Source organism: Mirounga leonina, unplaced genomic scaffold (assembly GCF_011800145.1).
Source record: "Mirounga leonina isolate KUSES-001 unplaced genomic scaffold, KU_Mleo_1.0 Mir_174, whole genome shotgun sequence".
Taxonomy (NCBI): domain Eukaryota; kingdom Metazoa; phylum Chordata; class Mammalia; order Carnivora; family Phocidae; genus Mirounga; species Mirounga leonina.
In genome coordinates this window covers 51298836-51316696 of record NW_023270451.1, presented here as the reverse complement: position 1 = coordinate 51316696, position 17861 = coordinate 51298836, and the positions used below count along the sequence as shown (strand labels likewise).

General features: G+C 37.6%; 1 long non-coding RNA gene across 1 annotated transcript in view; it reads right to left on the bottom strand.

Annotated features, from left to right (window-relative positions):
• LOC118020981 overlaps positions 1–5172 on the bottom strand; it is a 29056-nt gene extending 23884 nt beyond the window's left edge. The window contains exon 1 of the long non-coding RNA XR_004682069.1: positions 4774–5172. This is a non-coding gene — a long non-coding RNA (uncharacterized LOC118020981). The remainder of the gene's footprint in view (positions 1–4773) is intronic.
• Positions 5173–17861: the final 12689 nt, after the last annotated feature.

The following is a 17861-nucleotide window of genomic DNA, read 5'->3' as shown; positions in this document are numbered from 1 at the left end:
CACTGGGACGCGTGAAGACAAAACCACTATTAGGAGGCTATCTGACTAGACGATAGAAACTCAGTCATGAGAAAACCCAAATGAGGGGAAAAGCAGAAAAAATAAAGGAAGGGAAAAGGAACCCCAAAGTTAGTTTTGACATGCCATCAGCAAGACTTACTGATTGGTTCCTGGGGATATGAGAAAGAGGAGTCACAGACGTCCAAGTTCCTGGGGAGATGACGACAAAGTAATTCCAAGAAGAGGGCTGACGTGCAGAGGAGAAGGAGCAAGTTTACCGAGAAACAGAGTTAGCTCTGTGATCTTTGAGAGGCCTTCCGTCCCACCAGGTGAAGCTGGTAACGGGCAGCTCTGACATGAGGTCTGGCCTGGAGACAGAGGTTTGTGGAAATCAAGCACAGTTGAGGTACTGGCAATGGATAGAAGCATGAGAACAGCAAAGAACCAAGAACTCATCCTTTGGTAATACTAATATTCACAAGCTCCTGGAAGGAAAAGGAACCTAGAGACTGGTGAAGAGTGGTCCAAAGATTAAGAGGAAATTGCGGGAGCGTAGTGATTCCCAAGACAAAGGATGCTTTGTCATGGCAAATGCCATAGAGATTGAGGAGGAGAATCGCTGAAAAGAAACCATTAGGTGAGGCAGGTTGGAGGCTGTCAGTGAGTGACCTCTAGAAGCTGGCTTCTGTAGAGTGATGGGTGTGAGAATTCCGGAGGAAAGACTGAAGCATCGAGTAGAGACTTTTCTTTCAAATTCGACCGCAAAGAACGGTGATGATATTGAGCTCTAGGAGGACTTGAGATCAAGGGAAGCGGTAATAATTCCAGGTGGACTTTTTAATATATTGACAAGCTGATCAAGGACCAGTGAAGAGGAAAATTGTGAAGATATGAGAGAGCTGGGAAATAAGACTAACTCCTAAGAAGAGTCAGAATGGAGTCTTTAAGGATTAACAAAGCTCTCCTTTTATATATAGGTTTTCCTTTAGTCCCTCGCCAGTGTCCCAGTGTTTTCAGAGGAACAAACTCAGCTCACGGGTGCTAGGAGCCCAGGATAAATTCTTTTAAAAAACAATAATTGGCCTTTTACAGGCAGTCATTTTTTATAATCTCTTCAGACACACAACCCACTATTTTTGCAACGTTCAGCAATCTCAGTCCTCAAATCAAGGTGTTTAGTGGCAGATTCCTGCAGTTTCAGAGCATGACACCTCGTCAGTGCAAGCCACCCTCTCTTTTTTGCCAGGCCTTTTATTTACAGCTAGCTCACTTGCACGTTCTCTATCTTATATATCTATCATACATATATCTCTTATATATATCTTGTCAAATGCTTTAGGTATAGAGCACTCTCTCATTAATTCCCTCCTCACTTACTCCAGGATTTATCCCACCTGCTACTAATAAATGGGCATGATTTATAACATGCAGTTTACTTCCACCCATTAGAGGCATCTAAGCCTAGCTCTGAAAGCTCTCCAAACACCATTCCAAACCTTACTGAAGCTGAGCCCAGTTATTTCACAGAATACCTTACAAAGAAGTGCTGAAGGCAACCTGAGTGTCCCTTCACCTAGTGCAAGGGCTTCCCTCTAAGAGACTGTTAAACTACCCCAGACCTGGAATAGGCTTCAACTGTTTTGTCCTTTTTTAAATATACAGACATATCTCGAATTCACATTGAACCTTCTACGCATCTTTTCACACACATGTCACGATACCCACTTCAGAATATGTTTTCTAGATGCCTTAAGGGGATTAGTTCTCCTATCAGTGAGAGTTTAGGTAGAGCCACAACCTCAAGGCTGGTGGACGGACTGGTTTGTATACTCTTTTCCTATGTGGCATAATTAACCGCATACCTGAGAGACCATAGGATGAGCTTCTAGGTGTTTAATTCAGATGTCTGTATTTCTTCTTTAGTTACCCAAATTGGGGCCTATCTTCAACATTACTGAAGTGGGGACACTGGTGGAGGAGCAATTATGGGGAGGAAAAGACAAGTGAAGATCGAGAAGCTTTTGAGGAGAATCCAGATGGAGGCAGACGTCTTACTCTGAAACTTAAGGTGAAGTTCAGGCCCAGAAAGTGAACCCCTTCCTTATTTCAGGAAAGATCCCTGATATTTGCCAGGTGGGGAAAATGGCTCAGATAACATGATATTTTCTTCAAATTGGCCCTCAGCAGTCCCAATGGAGGAACTGTCATAAATGACGAAGATTAGTACCAGTTTTCCAAGGATAAACATCAAAAAATAGCTCCAAGCCTTAAAGATCCTCATTCAGCAGCCAGAACCTAGAGTAGGTGGAAACAAATGGTGATAAGATTTCAGATGATTAGTTTTCATCCATGATGTGAGAATAAATGGGTTCCATTTAATCAAGTGGATAGTTGTTTCTTAGCTCATTTTTCCTTTCATCCAGCTTTCAAGCCCATACAAATGACTACAGAGGGGGCTGGGAACAGGGCAAAAAAATTAATAGTAAATCTGAAGTACAGAAGCATAAAGGAGGTAAGATTTGGTGTGCATCACCAAAAGGGAAGATGTGGAATTCCTATAAGAAGTTACCATTACAGGGACGCCTGGGTGGCTCAGTCAGCTAAGCAGCTGCCTTCAGCTCAGGTCATGGTCCCGGGGTCCTGGGATCAAGCCCCACGTGGGGCTCCCTGCTCAGCGGGGAGTCTGCTTCCCCCTCTGCCTGCCACTCCCCCTGGTTGTGCTCTCTGTCTCTCTCTCTCTCTGACAAATAAGTAAATAAAATCTTTAAAAAAAAAGTTACCATTACAAAAAAATACTCTAGAAATTTTCTCCTTGTTTATGAAAACAGAGAGGAAATAAGCAAAACTATTTTCCTAAAAACAACATAGGCACCACTTCTGCTTTCCTTTGATAAGCCATTATGAAGGGAAATAATTAACTATGGCATCTTGTAACCATTCATCCACAAAACTTCCTTAGCAGAGACATTTTCTGTTCTCCGGTTTATAAATGTATCTAGGCTTCCATACTCTGTATGAAAGCTCTTATTAAATGAATCACTGTATTCTGTAACAAGGTCCTGGGCTCTCTCCAGAAATCACAGCCACACATCAAATCCCATGGGGATAGGCTGTCTAACTTTATATGATGTCTTATTCCCTTAGTGCATAGCATTAGAGAGACAGCATGATGTAGTATAAGGAATTTAGGCTTGAGAATCCATAAACAGGTTCTATCCCTGCAACCAACTAAAAAGTGATTTCCATGAGTTACAACCTCTTTGAAGATCAGTTTCCTCATCTGTTTAAAAAAAAAAAAAAAAAAAAAGAGGGGGCTATGTCTTCTTCAAACTCTTAAAAACATGATTTTCTTGTTACAACAGAATTTGGTTGATCATAATTTCACAATAAGCTAACATCACTTTTTTTTTTAATGAGAATGCTTCATTAGAGACAGAATTACATTATTAACTCTTTATATTCTTTTCTGAGTTATCTTTAATTGTAATCATAGTCATACTGCTTAATATAAAGGGTAGATCACGTAATTTCTATTTTATATTTAGACCAGTTAATGTGTTTAAAAGGACTTTGTTCTTTCTGAAGTCCTAATTTCCGTATGAATCATAAACACCTTTGTTAGCAGTTGTTCTACTATAATGTCTTTCTTAGAGCACGTAGGTGTGATAGTATTAAGACCCACAAAATGCACAGAGAGATAAATATCCTCTTAGCCTATTGCAGTCATACAGTATTTCTTCCTGTGGTGAACATTTTCTGAGGAGTCATTAAAACACTATTTTCCCTGCATAACTAATAGCAGCATGGGGTTAAGTCAAGTGAATAAATGACTAAATGGAGATCATTTTCTTAGAGAAATTGTTTTCTCATACATCTAAAGCTTGTGAATTGTCTGGTATTTGTCTGACCCATCATCATTTTTAAACATTATGAAGTAAACAACACATGTGCATATTTGCACTCATTTACATATCACACAATAGAGAAATAGACATGATGTCCTAACATAAAAGCCTGAATGGCAGCACACATTTAGAGTTCTATAAGGTGAATTAGATCATTAGCTTCAAACAGTACTGATTCCCATGTTTTGTAGGGCACAGACCTCACCCTGACATGCCATTCATTCATTTGTTCATTTGTTCTTTCATTTAAGTACATAGTAATGTACTGGGTCCCGTCTAAATGCTGAGAAAATATACAGATAGTCCCTATGATCAAACATTTCTCAATTGATGGCAAAAGCGGACATGTATTCAATACTACATATATATATATATATATATATATATATATATGTACCTTATACCTTATAATTATAAAAATATATCTTGTAATAAAGGTATGTTCTGGGGACTGTGTTGTTCAATTGTCCTTCCAGATTCCCCTTCTACCCTTCTCTGCGGTGCTCTCAGGAAGCAGACTTGATGGCTATTTCAACAGCCTTACCTTCTGGCTTCACACTGAGTTCAGTGGAAGACATTGAAAACGGGACAGAAGGTGCAAGAATTCTGAGGACAGGGTATTTATTCCCCGATTCCTCCTTGACAGATAGCTACAGGTTGTACAACAGACCACATCTCTAGTTAGGTGGTCCTCTCCAGGATAAACCATAAGGCACTATCTCCTCTTGCCTCATCAGGGGCTTCCAGCTGGTGGCAGTTTTAAGACCCTGCACTATCCGTTATGGGTTTTCCTTAATCATATCTACACCTTTGTAAATAATCCCTATATTAAACCTTCCTCAAATTACTCATTTTGAGTTTCTGTTACCTGTTTCCTGCTGTGTTCTTGATACGTCATCCAAACCAAAATGGGCTGGGAAGGAACACATTTAGGAAGCCAAAGTGTATCACCTGGTCAAAAGAAGAAGTAAATGTTGGATAGGAAAAGAAAGGGATTGAGGAATGGACTGTGAAAGTGGAAGGAGCTGCATGTGCAAAAATGGAGAGGCAGAGGAAGACCTGATGTAGCTAAAGCATCTGGAGTCACTGGGCAAGCGGCATAACAGACCGCCAAGGAGGCAGACAGGGGTCAGATCACGTAGGGCCTGATGTGCTACTATTCAAGGGACTTTGAGTCTCATTATGAATGCAACTCATTTTCCTCCAAGCATTTTGTTCAGTGCAGTTTCAAAAGGTCAGGATGGTGGCATTTTTGAAATTAGAAGGGAGAGAAGTGAAATTGGAGATAGGGAGAACATTTATCAGTTTATTACAATTATCAAAACAATGCAGTTGAGAAGTAATGCACGTCTGGATTAAGGTCATGCCAACAGGGATTGAGAGAAGGAAATGGAGAAGCACATATTTGATAGCACTTTGTGACCAATTCAATATTGGGAGAAAGGTAATGAAATACACTGGCTTAAGTGGCTAAAAAATGATATTTCAGGGGAATTTATTATGTGCTAAGCACTGTTCTTATAGTTTTACACATTTTGACTTGTTTTTATCCTCCCAGAAACTCCTAAAAATAACAATAATTTTATCCCTATTTTTTCAAATGTAGCAAGCAAGGTATAAAGAGCTTAAGCAACTTGACCAACATCACATGAGTAATAAGTTCAAAAGACAAGACTGCAGGAAAAGGAGAAAGAGTTTGGAGAGGGGATTGAGCAAGATTATGATATCAGATTGGAATACCAATAGTCTCTCTAATAGTTGGAAGATAGTCAAGTAGAGAAATCTGATGAGCAACTGGATATAGTAGCTTGAGGTACAGAAATACAGAAATATAATGGCCAGAGATACAACCTTGAAAATTTTCAACACATATTCTTCCTACCTGAAGTCTTGGGAGAGGATGTGAGGTCCTTAGGGAGATTATGCAAAGTGAAAATGGGTTTGAGGTTGGAGACCAAGGCAACATTACATTTAAGGAATAGAGTAAGAGGGGCTTGAGCAGTAGACTCCACAATCTAATCCTGTCCTAAAACTCCTCACTAATCTTCCACCTTGCCCCACCGAGAAACACTCTAGACAAATTTATCTCCTTCTCTTGTATTTTGCTTCTTCTGATTAACTCCCTTTGGAAGATGCCACTTCTGTATTCCACTCAGCCAAACCTTTCTCAGTCTTCGGGGACCATTTCAAATCCTACTTCCTCACTGGAATTTGGTCCCAATTACCTCATTCCAGGAATTGTAAATAGCACCTGGCTGTAAAACTCAATGGACATTCTCAGTTCCTTTTGCAGATACTGATCTTTACTATTGCCCATCTCTGTTTTTTTTGTAATGATATATCCCCAAATAGACCATAGACTCCCTAAAGGAAAAAACATTCTTATTTTTATATCTCATTGCTCCCAAAATAATGCCTCATACAAGGTGGACATTTGGTAAAGAGTGTACACTCTTTGATTTGGAGTTTACAAGGACTAGATAGCATCCATGTTAGCAAGTATGTTCTTTACTAAGTCTCTGGGGACAACCATCAGAGTTGAAATCTTTTATTGCACTACCATTCTCTTCTCTCATACGCCCAGCGTATTCATGTTTATCAAGATCACTCTCTCTGAGGAAATGTCATAGCTCTACGTCCTTTCTGATCTATCTCCTATACAAACTCATCTGACCATAATTCCATTCTTTCAGTGCCATTCTTTTTGCAAATGAGAACTGGTTTATGTGGATTTTTTTTCCCTCCTCCAAAAAAAAAGGTGAAATTTCCAGGCTCCATGTAGAAGAAATGCACTAGGCCTATGAACATAATTCAATGGCAGTAATCTAGGTACTATATATAGAATATATTTTGAGACAAGCTGGATTTGTGATGTTCTTTAAATCTTCCTACATACTTCTCATTCCTAATTATTTCTAGGATCTTGACTTGAAACTTACTAAAATATAAGGGCACTTGGGGTAGAATTTTCCTACCTTATAAACTCAGAACTTTACCATTTCTTTTCATGTGGCTTTGGAAGAATTTTTAGGAATAGAATGCACTTCACTTAAAACATCTACTAGGAAGAACATCCTGTTCACATTTATGTCATCTCATACGTTTGGCATGAGTGGACTATCCACTTGCCTCAACTTTACATTGTATAAATCTTAATGTCTAAAATATCTGTAGGTTTACAACGAATATTTGCTTTGCCTTTAAGATGAATTTTGCATGTCTTTTTAATTTTTCAGTATAATTGTACATGATTAAAAATGGCATGTGTAAGGGGCGCCTGGGTGGCTCAGTCGGTTAAGCGTTTGCCTTCGGCTCGGGTCATGATCCCAGGGTCCTGGGATCGAGCCCCGCATCGGGCTCCCTGCTCAGCGGGAAGCCCGCTTCTCCCTCTCCCACTCCCCCTTGGTTGTGTTCCCTCTCTCACTGTGTCTCTGTCAAATAAATAAATAAAATCATTTAAAAAAAAATAGCATGTGTAAGTGATAATATCAATAAAATACTAATTTGTGCTCTAATAACAGTCTCCCACTGATAGACAAATGCTAGGAAAGATATGTTGACATTATTTCTGAAGCAGTTTTAGCTCATTACAAGAAAAGCAAAATCATCTATCTTTTTTTCTAAAATAACAGCACAGTTTCAAAGAGCATCATCCATTTTACTTTCATCTAAAGAAAGGAATGATATTGATAGCTAAAAGTAGCTCTAGAATTAATAAACTGGATTAAGTGTTATTTCTCACTAATTAGTTCTCCTTTCTGAGAACTAAACTTCTATTTTTTTTTTTTTCCATCCAGGATCTGGAATTGGGGAAGTTCTGTGTGCTTGGAAGCAGGTTTGAGTTTTATCTTTCTTACTTACCACCTCAAGTTATTAAATAGTGTTTTTTCTCACCTATAAGGACCTTAATAATGGGCAAATCAAAAGACTACAAAGATTCAATTAGCTACTAAATGTAAAAACTTAAGTGTTCTTAACTGGAAAAACCCTATATAAATATAACTTAACATTACTCTGGGTCTTTAAAGAGCTTATAATTCAATGTGATATCATGGAGGGAAAGTGAGTTTTGGAATTCAACACCACTTCCTAGTTATGGAAACTTGGATCATTTACTTAATATCGAAGTACCAAAAATCTCAGTCATTGAAGTTCCACTTTGACTAAAGATGCAGAAAACTACAAGAAAATATCACTTAAGTCACTGTTTCTAACAACAGCAAAGAAGCTGGATGATTTACATAATCATAGTATTTCGTCACCCTGTCAGAGAACTGAAGCTACCAGGCATCCAAATGAACTAAATTCCAATGAATGATAAGCATCTTGGCAGGGAAATAGGACACACACACCCTTTCACCTTTGGCAAAGCATGGAGGAAGAAGTGACTGCAGTAAAGGGAAGAGAAGAAGAGATCTGAGAAACAGATACAAAGTTAAAGGCTAGCATGGTATGTTAGCATAACTGGGATAACTTACGGTTTAGAATTAGACAAAAATGATTGAGGAAGAATAGGAAATTAGGAGCGCCTCCCTTGGTAGCATACCATGTGCATATGGTGACCAGCAGCCCCTGTAAACAGGATGAAATTCTGACTACTTCCCCATACCCTTTTCTCATATAAACAAAAGAACATTAAGCTGTGAACTACTGAAGCTAAAAACCAGGAACAGAAAGCTATCTGGAAAACCACTGAAGATTTAGAAATTAACCACAAAATTTTAAATGCATCTGTGGATCAAAGAAAAATGTCACAAAGGAAATCAGAAAATTCCTTACCGACTGAAAAATGAAAACACAACATATCAAAAATGTGGCACATAGCTAATGCAGTGATTACAGGGACATTTACACCATCAATTGCTTTTATTAGAAAGAAAGAAAAATAGAATTTTTTTTTTACAGAAAAATAAGAGCAAATTAAAACCAAAGCTGACAGAAGGTAGAAAATAATAAAGACTGGTAAACAATAAAATTAAAGATAGAAAAACAACAGATAAAATCAACAAACACAAAGGCTAGTTATTTTAAAAGAGCAACAATATTGATAAACTTCTAGATAGACTGAGAGGCAAGGAAAAGGTCAGGTTATAAGAACTCTCTGCTGGAACTTCAGGCCCAAGTAATAAAGGGTTTCTTTGCTTCCTTGGTTATATTCCTTGTGCATATATCTTTCTTAGGACCACAGGGGAGGGTCATCTGTAATTTGGTGCAGGATTTAATTATCCGTGAATATCTTTGGCATAATAATGCCATATACCCACCATCAAAACCTCACTAAGATTTCCAATATATATCATAATAAAATTGAGATAATGTTTTTACTGCTGATAGAGCATATTTGCTACCAGAACTAGGCACATAACTAGCTATGGAATGATTAAAAACTTTAGAATAACTAGTATTTATTGGAAACCTACCAAGTGCCACAGGATGTCTACCAACAGCAACAATTTATTGAGGTCCCACAGTGTGCCAGGGACTACGGTAGGTGCTTAATGTGCTGTACTGACTTTAAATCTCACAATAGCTCTACAAAGTAAAGTTTATTACTCTCATTTTACAAAATGAATTGAGGGTTAAGGAAAACTACTCCATCAGTAAATTGTATCTGCAACTGGAGGTCTAATTTTCCTACTATATCACATTGCTTGGTTAAGCCATTTGAAGTTCTTATATTACAGTAACTTAATAACTTACAATTGTGTAATGCTTTATCCTTTAAAAATTTCATAATTTCCAAGAATAATAGCCCTTGATATGGCATAGCCTTGCAAAGTGTAGCTTCTTATTCTTCCCCATCTAGCTCCACATAGCTTTCTATTTATATTTTGAGGTCCCCATCTTTGGTGCATCTCCCATCTCCCGATGTAGAAACTCTTATCTTGGTATGAAGCACATTGCTTCCAAACATAAGTCTCCATTCATATGCCCCACTCAACCAAAGAAAACCACACCAGGTATTAGAAAAGATGCAATGTCTGTTTCCCCATCACTCCTAGACCCAAGTATGGAATCTTATCACCACGGTACACTGAAAGCCATATTCAACACACATTCCAAAATGTGGGAGTAGATGGAACAAGAGGAATTTGCTCCCAAGGCTAACGTCAAGTTCATCTAGAAAGAACTCAGTCAAAGGTTGAAGCCTAGATCTGGCTGGAAAACCAGAGAATGGAGAAGTGATGGGCATATGGAGCTGCTCCTACAGAGCAGACAAAGCTCTTCAGGAAAAAAGAAGAAGGGAGCATATGATAAAACACAGTCAGGATTTCTCTGACAGCACAGCCTTAATCAGTTCACTGCTTCAACTACATTGGGCAAGAGGGAAAAAATGCACGACAGGGCAGTGTCCTTGCCTACTAGCAAGAATTGCCCAATCAATGCTCTGAAATTTAACCAGTTAAATTAGCATCCCTTCACTTTGGGAGGATTAAAGAGGGAGGGTAGATAGATGCAAGGAGCCTATAGAGTTTTCGCATCAAGACACCGACATTATATATTTAGTAAATGATTTATAAGGAGTAACAATCCAAATCTTTAGAAAGGGGTATATTTTTTTCTATGCCCTCTTTCCATCATTGTAATGACCTTCAGGTCTCCAATCTTATTCTCAAAGATTTGATTTATCACATTCTTCCTTATTTAATATCATTTGTTTTTAGGTTTTATCTCTCCCTTAAAATGGCAAATTATCTAGTAAAGGTACTGAGCCTCATTCTTTGTGCTCCTTATTGTGCCTTCCATATATTATTAGTTCTACCAATATTACTTAATGGAATTAATCTCCCCACTGCTCTTTTCAAACAAGTAGCCAAGCCAAAATGAGAGAACTCAGAAGTTTTATTTTGCTTCACACTCTGACTCAGCTAACATATTATTGACTCTGAGTTGGAAGGTAAATTTTAGCCAAGATTTTATTACTTCTTAGCAAGGTACTTCATTATGACTTTATTTGTACTTTCAAAGTTTTCACTGGAGAATAATGGTCAGTCTCAGATCTACTGGACCGGATGACAGAAATTCCATTTGGCATCATTTATTATATCCAAACATTATTATACACTGTCATTAATTTTGTCATTTCAGCTGTGAGAGATCTAATCTTACAAAATGACTTAGAAGAAAAAGCTGAAATGTAATTGGCAGCCCTTGTGGTTCCCTGTGGAAAGACCCATCAGCTGAAAATCTAGAATAAGTCATCATCACCAGTCAGATCACTCACCACATCAGAAAATATCAGAACTAATACTTTCCTTTCCCTGTTGTGTATTTGGAAGGTCAGGAAGATCAGTTTTATAACTGATTTTAAAGCCACCAGCTATTATAAATATTGTATAATGTAAAAGCAACTTTTTAAGGTTGAGCAATTAACGTTTGCAGTGTTCTACAATATTTAAGGAGTTTGGGCCAATCCAGTTCTCAGGATTGAAACAGGGAACTGTACAACGTGATAGATGATAGTTCAAAGTGTTTTTCATGTCCTGTTCTATGAAGTGGTGTTACTTAATGTTTCTTTTGTAGCTGTTCCCTTGGATTTCCTTCCAAGAGAGTATAGTGTGGTTTTGAAACCCACTTAAAATAAACTCTACAGTTCTGGAATATTGAGGTTTGTTTGCGTGTTTGTTGGGGAAATACCTGCTAAATGCAGCAACGATTTGACATTGAGTTGGAGATCCCAACCATTTACTCTGAGACATCCAACAGTACGAAATACTTCTGAATTAAGGCACTCTGACTCACCAACCCAAGACTCCCTGCTTCCCTAACCACTGGTTCTCTGCCAGTTTTGACTATTACCTCTCCTTTCCTCAGTCATTGTCAGCTGCTGCTAATCTAGAATCTCTGTCAATCTTACAGATATCTTCTTAGAAAGTCCATGTTAGCTCTGCTACAGTCAAATTTCAGCTACAGCCAATATAGGCTATTAGAACAAACTTAGCTGCCATAAAGCCCAGATCCTGGCCTTACCCAGGCATGGTTCAAAAACTGACCCAGTCCTGAGTGTGTCTCAGATTAACCAAACACCTCCAAATCTAGGTTTTCAGTTCTTTGTAGAGTAAGCCAGTGTTGATCAAAATAAGAGATTCAGATCAGTACATTAACTATTAAAAGGGCGGGAAAAAATCAGGCAAAAAATAAATTTATATTTAAAGGAATCTCTTTCTCCCCATAAAAATTATATATACATTATATTTTAATCCTTTTAATTCAACTTACAAATAAATTTATATTTAAAGGAATTTCTTTCTCCCCATAAAAATTATATACACATTATATTTTAATCCTTTTAATTTAAATTAATAATTGGAAATCTTTGGCAGTCTTCAGTCCCTCAAGTACCTCATACCCCATCCCAACGTTCCCATATTCTTTACTGAGGATGCTTTCTTTTGCAGCTACTCTAGAAGTGAACTTATTTGCTTTAATTTTATTTTATAAAATTGGATTACATTTCTCATGGAAATATATAATTAAATCTCTTATGCTGCCAGAGAGGTTAACTATTTTAAGTAACAACTGTTATTAGATTTTGCTATGATGACATAAAAACAAAGTTTCTTTTGACAAACAACGTTTCATAGAAATTACGGAGAGGGCGCCTGGGTGGCTCAGTTGGTTAAGCGACATCCTTCAGCTCAGGTCATGATCCTGGAGTCCCGGGATCGAGTCCCGCATCTGGCTTCCTGCTCGGCAGGGAGTCTGCTTCTCCCTCTGACCCTCCCCCCTCTCATGCTCTCTGTCTCTCATTCTCTCTCAAATAAATAAATAAAAAAAAATCTTTAAAAAAAAAAAGAAATTACGGAGAAATCAATCAATAGAAAAAGGACTGTGATCTGAGTCTTTTTGCGTTCAAGAAATCATTCTTTCTTCTGCCATAATTGATTCATTTTAGCTAACAATACTAAGAGCTCATTTACCAAACCAAACTCGGGAGCTTCTTTAGAACTATAATTTGAATTCTCTAGTAAACTTACTTGCATGATCCATAATTCACATTTTTGCCAAAAGGTATGACCTTTCATTTAATGAGCATTATTGACAAATAGCCTAATTAGTTTTTTAAATAAAAAAATATTGTATTAGGATCAAAAGGTCTAATGTCTCTGAAGGGATCATAAAAACTTGAAACTAGATGCCAGAAAAACAGAAAACACTTCTGGAGTTTCAAGTATCACTGCCATACCACCTACTTCATCTTAAATGTCAGGTTCACGTGGGTTAAATGTTAGAAGTCCATAAAGTTGTAAGATAAAGGTCTTGGATGCATAAATATGTTAAACAACTACTTAGGAAAAATCTTTATAGTTTTAATAACTTAAGACAAAAGAGGATCATTTCAAAAGAAAACATGTCCAGCTTTCTTTTTTATTGACATGGAAATAAAATTACTTAGTAAATCTTTTTATTATTATTATTCAATGCTTATGACCAAAACAGATCTGATTAAAAAAAATTTGGTATTATCCTTATTGAGTTTCTCTTATATGGCAGCAAATCTTTCAATTTGAACATGGAAACATGGTATCACTGCTTATGGAACGTTCACCCGGTACTTGGCACATTACCAGGGAAGGCAGAGGTATGGTTTCTGCCCAAGGGAGTTACCATCTAAGAAATACAGACAGAGCCATTTGCATGTAACAAGAAAGCCAATACTTGAGTTAAATGCCAGAGTTACAGAAGTACAGACTCTCTAGCAACTCTTCAATTGTTTGCCCTTTCTTCCTCCTATATCTTCATTTTTTGTCTTTTCTTCTTTCAGTTTCTTCGCACAAAGGATTTTCATAGAAAGGGTAAATAATGATATGTGCAATTTGAGAAACAAGGCAGAGGATCAAAGGGGAAGAGAGGAAAAAATGAAACAAGATGAAATCAGAGAGGGAGACAAATCATGAGACTCAATCTCAGGAAACAAACTGAGGGTTGCTGGAGTGGTGGGGGTGGGAGGGATGGGGTGGCTGGGTGATGGACATTGGGGAGGGTATGTGCTATGGTGAGCGCTGTGTATTGTGCAAGACTGATGAATCACAGACCTGTACCCCTGAAACAAATAATACATTATATGTTAATAATAATAAAGAAAGAAAGGGTAAATAAAAGTACTTTCATGTTAAGCACAAAAGACTAAGGAAGGGACAGTTCCAAGCACAAAGGGCTGCTGAGAACACAACAGAGAAGAGGGGAAAATCTAACCAGGACACAAGAGACTAAGAAAGGAATAAGGCAGAGAGATAAAACCAATTTCTCCAATTGTTCCTGTGTTCTTGACTAGTGGAGACTGAAATAAATATTCAGTGTTATCTGGTTTTCTTTGAAGCCATTGGGATTGCAGAGGAAGAGGCAGAGGTTGAAGGCTCGCTTCATAACCGTCTGCCTGTATTCCACTTAGATTAGTTAACTTACGTTAACTAATGTTGCAGACGGTGGCTGAAACAGGTAGGAAAAAACATCCTAAGGGTCAACTTGACATCCCATTTGGCTCTGAAATATTATTTTAGGGACTCAGAAAAGTTAAGTTTAAATGACTATAATTACTTACCTTATATTAGAATAATCACAAAAGCATGTCCTGAATTGATTCCACTTTCCTTTTGTTTTCATCAATCTCACAATGAGATAACTTTGAATGAATTTACAGAAGCAAACGCTGATCATCTTTTAATGATATGGGGAGAAAAGGAGAGCTAGAACACTTCGATAATCTTGAGTTCTGTAAGCATTACCCTAATAACTCCTCACAGGAATCTCCAGGTAAAAACTATCATCATCCTTTTTTTACAAAAGAGGAAACTGGAGCTCACAGAGGTTAAATAACAGGTTCAAGGTCACACAATTTATGAGCAATAGGTCAGGATTTGGACCCACTCCTCTAACTCCAGAGCCAACACCATGATTCACTACACTACTTACCTAGGAGTTGGAGCTGATCAGATAGACGGGGTTCACAGTCTTTCACAAAATGTGTTACATACAGATGGTGTTCAAAATGAATTTCTGGGCTATAAGGACAGACTTTTCAAAATGTTAATACTAATATATTTATTAAGATGTGTGAAGAATTAACATGATCGGCTTACTAAACCCAGTATGTCATGGATTTTTTTTGTTTGGCATGAGACTAAATTTTTAAAAGTGAGCTGTTCAATATGAAAGCAAGGGAAAAAAAAATCAAGGAAAAGTAACAGGACAGATGCGAACTTAATGAGGGAAAGGGTACAAAGAAACGAAATTTAGGAAACAAAGCACTCCAAGCTGAAGAAATCACTAGTATAACACCATAGGGACATGAAAGCAAACAGCAAATGTAAAGAGCAAATGTCATTATGGCTAGAGCATAAAGTGGATAGAAATGAGACCTGAGAAGTGAGCATGTTAAGAAGCCCAAAATTTAAAACGAGAGAAATTGGGAGTCATTAATAGATTTGACATGGTCAAATCTACAGGTAAGAAAAAATGCTATAGGGGCCCCTGGGTGGCTCAGTCGGTTAAGCATCTGCCTTCAGCTCGGGTCATAATCTCAGGGTCCTAGGATCGAGCCCCACATCGGGCTCCCTGCTCAGTGGGAAGCCTGCTTCTCCCTCTCCCACTTTCCCTGCTTGTGCTCACTCACTCTCTCTCTCTGTCAAATAAATAAATTAAATCTTTAAAAAGAAAAAATGCTCTAGCTATAGTGAAGAGGATGGATCAGAAGAGAGAGATCCTGGCAACAAAGAAGCCAGGTAAGAGATCATTACATCACACTCATTATGATGGCTACTACCAAAAAAAAAAAAAAAAAAAAAGGTAATTATTGGTGAGCATGTGGATAAATAAGGATGCTTATGCACTATTGGTAGGAATGTAAAATGATGCAGCTGCTATGGAAAATAGTATGGTGATTCCTCAAAATATTACAAATAAAATTACCATATAATCCAGCAATTCCACTTCAGGATATGGAGGGTATATACCCATTTATGGATAGGGTATATTATTCAGCCTTAAAAAAGAAGGAAGTTCTGACACTTGCTACAACATAGATGAACCTTGAGGACATTACGCTAAGTGAAATATGTTAGTCACAAAAGACAAACATTGTATGATTCCACTTATGTGAAGTACCTAGAAGAGTCAAATTCACAAAGACGAAAAGTGGAAATGATGTTTGCCAGAGCCAGAGGATGAGGGAATAAGAAGCCATTGTTTAATGGGTATAGAATTTTCGCTTTGCAAGATGAAAAGAGTTCTGTGGATAGATGGTGGGGATGGTAGCACAACAGTGTGAATGCACTGAATGCCCTTGAATTGTGCCATTAAAAATGGTGAAGGTGGTAAATCTTACGTGTATTTTGCCCCAGTGTTTAAAAAAATTTAAAAACAAAAAAGAGACCATTACAATAATCCACACACAAAAAATGGAACCCTTTGTAAAACTTTAATTGGGTGAAAGGCAAGAAGCAGTAACTAGAGGGGTCACTGATCCCTACTCACAGTGAGGGCTGCATACCCAATAGGGCACAACTAACTCAACTGTTTGCCAAGTTGAGTCACTTGAGATGTTTTCAGTAGAGTAATGTATTCATGGAGCCCATGAATGTATTTATATAACAAATAATTATTGAATACTTACTGTATACTCGGCTATGTAAGACCCGGGGATAAAGCAGTGAACAAAATAGATAGTATCCCTCTGATTTTTTAGAACAGGACAGGAAGGATGACAGGTCTTTCTACACTGACAGGTTTGTGCCCTTCAGTTATTCTTACCTTGTGAGTCCAGATAGCACCTTCCATCCCCAGCCCATTTCCTTAGCCAAGGTTTGGACTTGGGAGTTGCCAACTTCTTATTTTGATAAGTAAAGATGAAGATCTTTTCAATTACCATCAATTCAGAAAAGGAAGAAAATGCTAACATACAAACAGTAGTCTAACACTAGACATAATTATAAAATAAAGAACAATCCAATAAATACATTTAGTTTTAACTTACAACCTGGACATTATTTTTTTCTTTTTTTTTTGCCATGAAACAATAAAAGCATCTTCAAGGGCATTCGTTGTCCTTTGGATATTCCTCTAGATTAGCAGTAAGATACCACTGGATCTAGGTAGAGCCAATTCCTCAAAAGTCTGGGCCAGGTTATCTCTACCTTCTTTGGAGTAACTAATGGCTTCATGGGTTCCCACTTCGGCTGTCTTTGAACATTAATACCTATAAATAATCATATAAATAATAATACCTATAAAACACCAAAGGCTTCCACGAGACCTCTAACAGTCCTTATAGCCATTAAATGGTAAATTCAATTCAGACTCGGATAACAGGCTAAGTACTAGAAATAAAAAGCCCCTTCACTATGGGATGGAGATATTATCTATTATCCAAACTAGGACACTTCTAATGAAACAGGGCTCTGTTAATACTTAATGCCAGAAAAGCTGACCCAAGCAAATTAAGACATATGAGCACCCTACTTATAGAGCTCACAAGTTGATAAGTATCATGATCAAATTGTTATGAAAACTCAGACGAAGAGGTAATTCATTTGGGGGGATAGGGAGGCTGAGGGTGGTGATCAGGGGACACTTCCCGAGAAAGTAAGCTTTTAATTAAACTTCAAAGAACTGGTAGGATTTCACCCCGAGGAAGAAAATGAGAAGTACACTTGAAGCAAAGGAAACAGAGAAGAGCTCATTAAAATATTGGTTGCAATGCTAATATTGTCAATTACAGAGGAAAATATTAAGAGTTTGTAAAATAAACATTTGTCATCATTCTTTACTTTTATGGAGCTTGTCATTTTTAAAAATGTAAACACAATTTTTAAAAGCAAAATAGGGGGCAAGGCTTTTCCCTGGACTAGAGAACACATACACAAGGTCCAGATAAGAACAAACTACCAAATTAAAAAACGAGGTGGGGGGAGGAAGAGTGAAAGACAATTTACCAGTACAGTTCAGCAAGGTTCTTCA